This window comes from Teleopsis dalmanni, chromosome 1 (assembly GCF_002237135.1).
Source record: "Teleopsis dalmanni isolate 2A chromosome 1, ASM223713v2, whole genome shotgun sequence".
In the NCBI taxonomy this organism is placed as follows: Eukaryota; Metazoa; Arthropoda; class Insecta; order Diptera; family Diopsidae; genus Teleopsis; species Teleopsis dalmanni.
Window position 1 is genome coordinate 72,147,257 of NC_051846.1, and position 6,452 is coordinate 72,153,708.

Sequence of the window (6,452 nt, forward strand, 5' to 3'; positions counted from 1 at the left end):
AAAAATAAAACAAAGGAGAAAAATTTAATACCAACAAATCTTGAGTACAGTGAAACCAGTTAATCTGGGAGATGCTTCCAGCACATTCATATGTTATCTATGTACATAATTTAAACTCATACATAAATCAAAATTTGAAATTCTTAAATTTCTTTATTAAATACGATTACTTAGCATACTTTTCATATGAAAATTTTATGCAGAGCCTCGTCGACTACATAATTAAAGATAGAAAACAGAAATTATCTATCCACCTCAATAGATGTAAACATCTGTTTCAAAAGAAAAAAAACATTAATATGAGACCCATAAAATATATAAATATTGATATGCATATATATATATTTACAAACATAATAACACGCCTATATATGAACTTTTAGTTTTTGTCATAACGCGGACCTCAATTTAGATTACTTATTAATAGAAGAAAAAAAAATAATTATATGCTTTTAAGAATTAATGCAACTTTATTTTATGAAAGAGTACAAACAAATAATTTTTAAATTTAGATTTAGAATTTTAAATTTAATGAAATTAAATCTAGTTTGGAAAATAACTTCATTGATAACTCAAGAGACATAAATAGTCGATCCATCCCATACTACTATCACAAAGTATTTATATAAAAAATTATATCGTAAATTTGATTTAGCGCTTTGAAGTTTATAATATACACCAGTATACAACATCAAAACGACAATTTTTATTGTTGTAGTACTGTAACGACACGGATTCTCCGTTTCGTTATATCCTTTGCCGGGGTAACCTCAGCCCCTCCCAGGAGTCGTTTACAATAAATTTTTATTTGCAAAAACAGGACTAAGTGCAAGACTTTGAATCTATGAACGATAAAGGCACGCTTTAAATAGCCATGCTTAAAGTTTAGTTCCAATTCTTCTTTCCGTTTATAATGGTCACGTTCTTTGAGACTAAAAATGATTTTTTTTAAATGTTAAATTTTTATATATCATTAGAGCTTTCTTTAGCGCTTTAATACTTTTAGCATATATACATATTTAGCATATATTTTTTTTTATATTCAACCAATTAGGAGTTAATTGATTAAATTTCCAATACTTTTGTGTTTTTCCTTCATACCATTATAATATTATCTTGTAATATTATTTTTAACGTAATGCGAAAGGATCTGGCTCCACATTAGTGGAACAGTAATCTTGAGTTAATTTTATTTATTCTGGAAGTTCATCTTTTTCGTGTTCTAACTTAATCTATAGTGCGACTGCTTTAGTTTTGCCTCCTTCTTCCGTTTCTAGTCACGTTTTCAAATCATATATTTCTTCTTCCATCAAAAGTTTATCACCGTTCAAATGTTTATTTTCGCTACGCAAAAACTTAAATTCTTTTTCCATCTCAGTAATGCTTGTGTTGGAGCGCTTGAACTCAAATAATTAATAATTGTTTTGATTAAACTCTTCTAAATTTGATATATTCTATATTGTAAGTTATATATTTAATATATTGTACAACTCATTCCCATGTTGATATTTTAAATTATCATATAAATCTCTTTATCAGTATCGATCTGTTTACCCATAACACACATTTTATCAGTGAGAAATTGTATTTCCCTTGACAGCTTATCTGTGTGAAGTCGATATCTGCTATATCGATTGTAGTACTTACTGTTTTTATATCGATATTACCTGAGACTATCCATCCCAAAGAAGTCTCCTGTAGTTAATGTCGATTCTGCTTACAGTGTTGAATTACATTTGTAATTGAGTACGACATCTTTTAAAGAGAATATTAGAAGTCGATATCTGCTATATCGAGTGTAGTACTTTCAGTTCTTATATCGATATTACCTGAGACTATCCAACCAAAGAAGTCTCCTGTAGTATCATTCCATTGAATTTCTGAATTTTTGTGCTTTTGTAGATCCAGATGAATGATATACTCTTTTCTTATTATATTTTATTATACAGATAGAATTTATTTTTAGCGATGAATTGTTTCGGGTTTCCAGAAAAAGTATTACTTAATTTGAGAGATGTGTGCATATTTTTTTTATTTATTTATTTAATGAAGTGCTATGAGGGACACCCTTTCAATGCACTATCTTACATACTAACTTACAAACTAACAAATTAAATTGAACATACTAATTAAATTGTTGAACAACAAAAAAATTTATTCAAAACCAATCATTCAAAACCAATAAAATAAACGATTAAAAATTGAAATCCGGGTCGACGGACCGGACGGCGTATAAAAATTGGCACGTACACTGTCTAAATTTTCGTTATCCTGGCCTTTTAAGCTAGATCAAAATTATTTTTACAGTTTTTTAAATATTGTTAAATATATATTAATTATTTATTTGAACTTACTTCACGTATTTCTAAAAATAAACGGAAATTATATATGCCCATCGTCAGTATCATCAGTAGTAGGCATGTAATCACAGCCAAGTCAAACCAATTCATCGTCATAAGACTTCTAAAATTAATAAAAAATATATTTATTATTTATTTCAAGTATTGTTAATATAATTTTAAATATTAAATATAAATTTTAAAATATTGTTGTGATTATTCCCACATTATTCACGTGTTCGTTTGCGATCAACTTGAATTTCTGTGGAACGTTTATTATCTTCTATACATTGAAGATAATATCTGTGTTTCAAACACACACTATTATTTTTAATAACAACAATATTTCAAAAACTTATTTTCCAACTAACTGACATTATAATAAATTATCACAGTTTACTTAAATATAAATACAATATAAATACAAATAAATATAAATTTTAAATACAAATTCAGATACCAATCGCCTAAGTTCAAAATTTTTGCATGACGTGAGTTCTTGTAAACTTTATTTTAATTAAACTTTTTTTAATTTAAAATTTTTTTATTTAATTTTTTTTTATTTAAAATTTTATTATTTAAAATTTTATTATTTAAAATTTTTTTATTTATAAATTTTTTTTATTAATTTTTTTTTTGCACGAATTTCTTTTATTCATGTATATTATATTCAAATACATTGTCTTGTCTACATATGGTTTATCTGAGGTTCTCCATTACATAGCACCTGATCAGAAAAATAATTAAGTATTAAATATTAACCTTAACAGCAAGACGCTATAAAAAACAAAAGTCGTATATCGCAAAAAAGGTACCAAATAGGAAAATCTCAGTACCAAGTATCTAGATACAAGCAAAAATATAATAACAGCAGAAAAACTTCAATTAAATGTGATCAATAAATAAAGTCATTAAAATACGTAAGCCCACATTGTATACATAAGTGGCTTAAGTCGAAAAAAATAACAAAAACATTACGATAATAATAGAAAAAAGAAGAACTCATAGAAAATTCTGTAGAGAAGAAAACACTAGATTTAATTTTTAACTGCCGCCTTAAATGAAATATTTGAATATGTCAGGTGCTGTTCACGATCTCTTCTTACCATGAGTTGTTATTATGTCGGCTTATTTTGATAATATACGCGTGCCTTGCAAAAATTTCCAAATAATGAAAAAATGTGATAGGCATTTGATTTAATTGTCTTTAAATATACGAATATATATACAATAGAAAACTTACAATCTCTTTTAAGCCACGGAAATCAGTTAGTTGATCATATATAATATAAATAAGAAGTCGAAACTATTCTCCTGATACCACAACGCGTTCAACTCCAAAGTGAGACACAAGACTTACTTAACGGTGATTGGAGTATAAACTAGTAAATCTGTAGTAATGTCCAGGATAACTAAACACCTTTAGTCCCTTGAAATTAATCAAAGGTTATATTACTATATATCTTATGTGTATTCCTTATTAATGCGATGTGACTGTTTATTAAGATTTGATTTTGTTAAATTACTGATATTTTTTGAGAGTGAATTACTAGGTACAGCCCTTACTTTGTAGGTAAGTGGATTTTTTAAAGTAAAAGTACAAGTACTCAAAATGTTAGTTTTCTAAGCATAAATAAAGTACTTATCATCAAATCTTGGTGATCTACTTATAAAAATATATCTTACGAACTCATCAAAATACATCGTGTGAACACTGCAAGGCTTACTGCAGTTCTTCCTATTCATTGTTGTACAGGAACCCACGTACAGAAACTACGCATTCCTCTTAATCCTCATTGTAGAAGTCGTGGAAACGTACAGGGAGAAGGAAACCAAAAAAAACACTTCTTTTGTGAATGCCTGGTTTTGGCGTTCAGAAGAAATAGAATTTTAGAAAACTACCTCTTTGACAGCTTATCAGACTGTTCAACGATAAAGATAAAATACTAATTAAATAATCTAAACTCGACGGGATAGATTTAGTGTCTACACTTTTATACTAGAGATTCTTATGAGGGATGTGGTGGCAAAACAGCATTACCGTTCTTGAACGTAATTGGATAGAGAAGTTTTGAAAGTGTTGAAAGTTAGTTTGTAGTAAGAGAATGGTCAACATTCTTTGCATTTATATAATTTCGGTGTAAAGGTTTCGAAAAGTAGTACTGTAACGACACGGATTCTCCCGTTTCGTTATATATAATTTATGCTGGGGTATCCTCAGTCTTTTCCAGGGGGTCGCTACAATAAATTTATATTCGCGGAGACAGGACTTCTCAAAATAAAAATAATGCGTTTAATTTTTTTAAATACTGATTTATTTAAAATATTAATAATTCATTAAAATAATATGTAATAAAGAAAAGAATTCAATTAAACGTAACAAGATAAACCTGGAGATTAACTATTTGTACAATTTTCAACGATTTATATAAGATAGCTTTATATAGATTATTATTTCTTCAATCGTATTTCAATAACTTGAGATTTTAAACGCATGCAAATTCTGAATGTATTTCCTTAGTCGTATTTCAAAGAGATTGGTTAAATTTAATTAGATATGACTTGTGAGATGTTTCCTTGTGACCAGCTGTATTTGGAAGCTGTCCCTGTAGAGTTCACAGTGGTGGCTGATCCGGTTTCGTGGTTGTACCTTAGTATAATTTCGGTGATTATTCTGCTCGATGAGTACCTACTGGACGAAACGGGGTTAGTGAATATATATATGTCTTGTTATATTGAATACTAGTAGATGACCCGGCGAACTCTGTTCCGCCTTAAAGGCAATAAATAAGCAGTTTTTTTTTAATTGGAAAAAATACAAAAAAAAAAAATACCTACATTAATCATTCATAATTTATTTGTGTATTTTAGTACACATCGCAAATTATCTATTTGTTGACCTCTGTTGTTCGCTCGACCTTCAGTCCTTAAATTTGCAGTATTTCGTATTCTTCTTGCATTACGGCTTTGTCGGGAAAGATTCGATCGTCTTGGTCGCGGCATTATTAAAAAACTAAAAACTCAAATTTTCAACCATACCATACATTAAAATTGTTAATTATTTATTTTGTTGAGTTTGCAACAACCAGGTAGTTTTATTGATTAAAAACGATATTTATTGCAACACAAACTTATATTGATCTAATACAACTTTTAAAAACACATTAACTAAGTTATATTTCTATCTGTTAAATTTTAATAAAATATTTTAATAAAGTATTAGTATTGCTGTTAAGCTAGACTTACTTTGTATAGGGACAAAGAAGCTTTATTAAATTTTAGAGGAATTTTTAGAATAACATAGCATAGCTTTTTTGTAAAAGCACCAGAATGGTCGCTTTACATATAGTAAGTAAAACAATATGCATTACAAAATGTCTCTACAAAAAGAGTAGCTTTGAAAAGAAATAAAGAATTAGCAAACCCAAAAAGTTAAACTTTCAATTCGTTGAACTTGTGTTTCCAAAATAAAGCTGTAGTTTATAAGCTCGTTCTAATTTAAAGCACGGCAAGTGCTTTGGTTGTTGTCACCAAATTCGTTATTTCAAGACCACTGATGAGAGTACTTGGCAATACTCGAAACAGCGTTGTATGGTCAGCCGAACTTCAATAAAATTAAAAATAAATTTTTGTGTTTGTACTTTATTTTTTTCTTTGCTATTCGAAAATTCCAATAAAATATTTTCTTATATCAAAAATTTGATAATTTCAAAACCTACTTTGTCGTGAACGGGATAAACAGGTATCCTATGTCCTTCTCCTGGCCTTAAACTACCTCCCTGCCAATTTTCAGCTAAATCGGTTCAGCCTATATCCTTCTCCTGGCCTTAAACTACCTCCCTGCCAATTTTCAGCTAAATCGGTTCAGCCGTTCTTGAGTTATAAGTGGTGTAACAAAAACACATCTTTCTTTTATATATATAGATATATATAAAGTGTCTCCGCGCCTGGACTTAAAACCGCCCATGCACTCGTAAACAATTATATATATATTTTAAATAGGTTATACACTAGGCTTAAAACCGTCACTGTGTCAGACAATTTTTAATATTTATTTATTTTATGTGTTGACATACAATGCCACCGAGTGATCATACAAGACACACTAAATTC

At 28.6% G+C, this 6,452-nt stretch overlaps 1 long non-coding RNA gene across 1 annotated transcript; it reads right to left on the reverse strand.

Annotated features, from left to right (window-relative positions):
- Nucleotides 1-2,180: 2,180 nt before the first annotated feature.
- LOC119666188 lies at nucleotides 2,181-2,674 on the reverse strand. Its single transcript, XR_005251405.1, has 3 exons — nucleotides 2,566-2,674; nucleotides 2,355-2,463; nucleotides 2,181-2,284 (listed from the first exon to the last, which is right to left on the reverse strand). It is a non-coding gene; the product is annotated as an uncharacterized LOC119666188 (long non-coding RNA).
- Nucleotides 2,675-6,452: the final 3,778 nt, after the last annotated feature.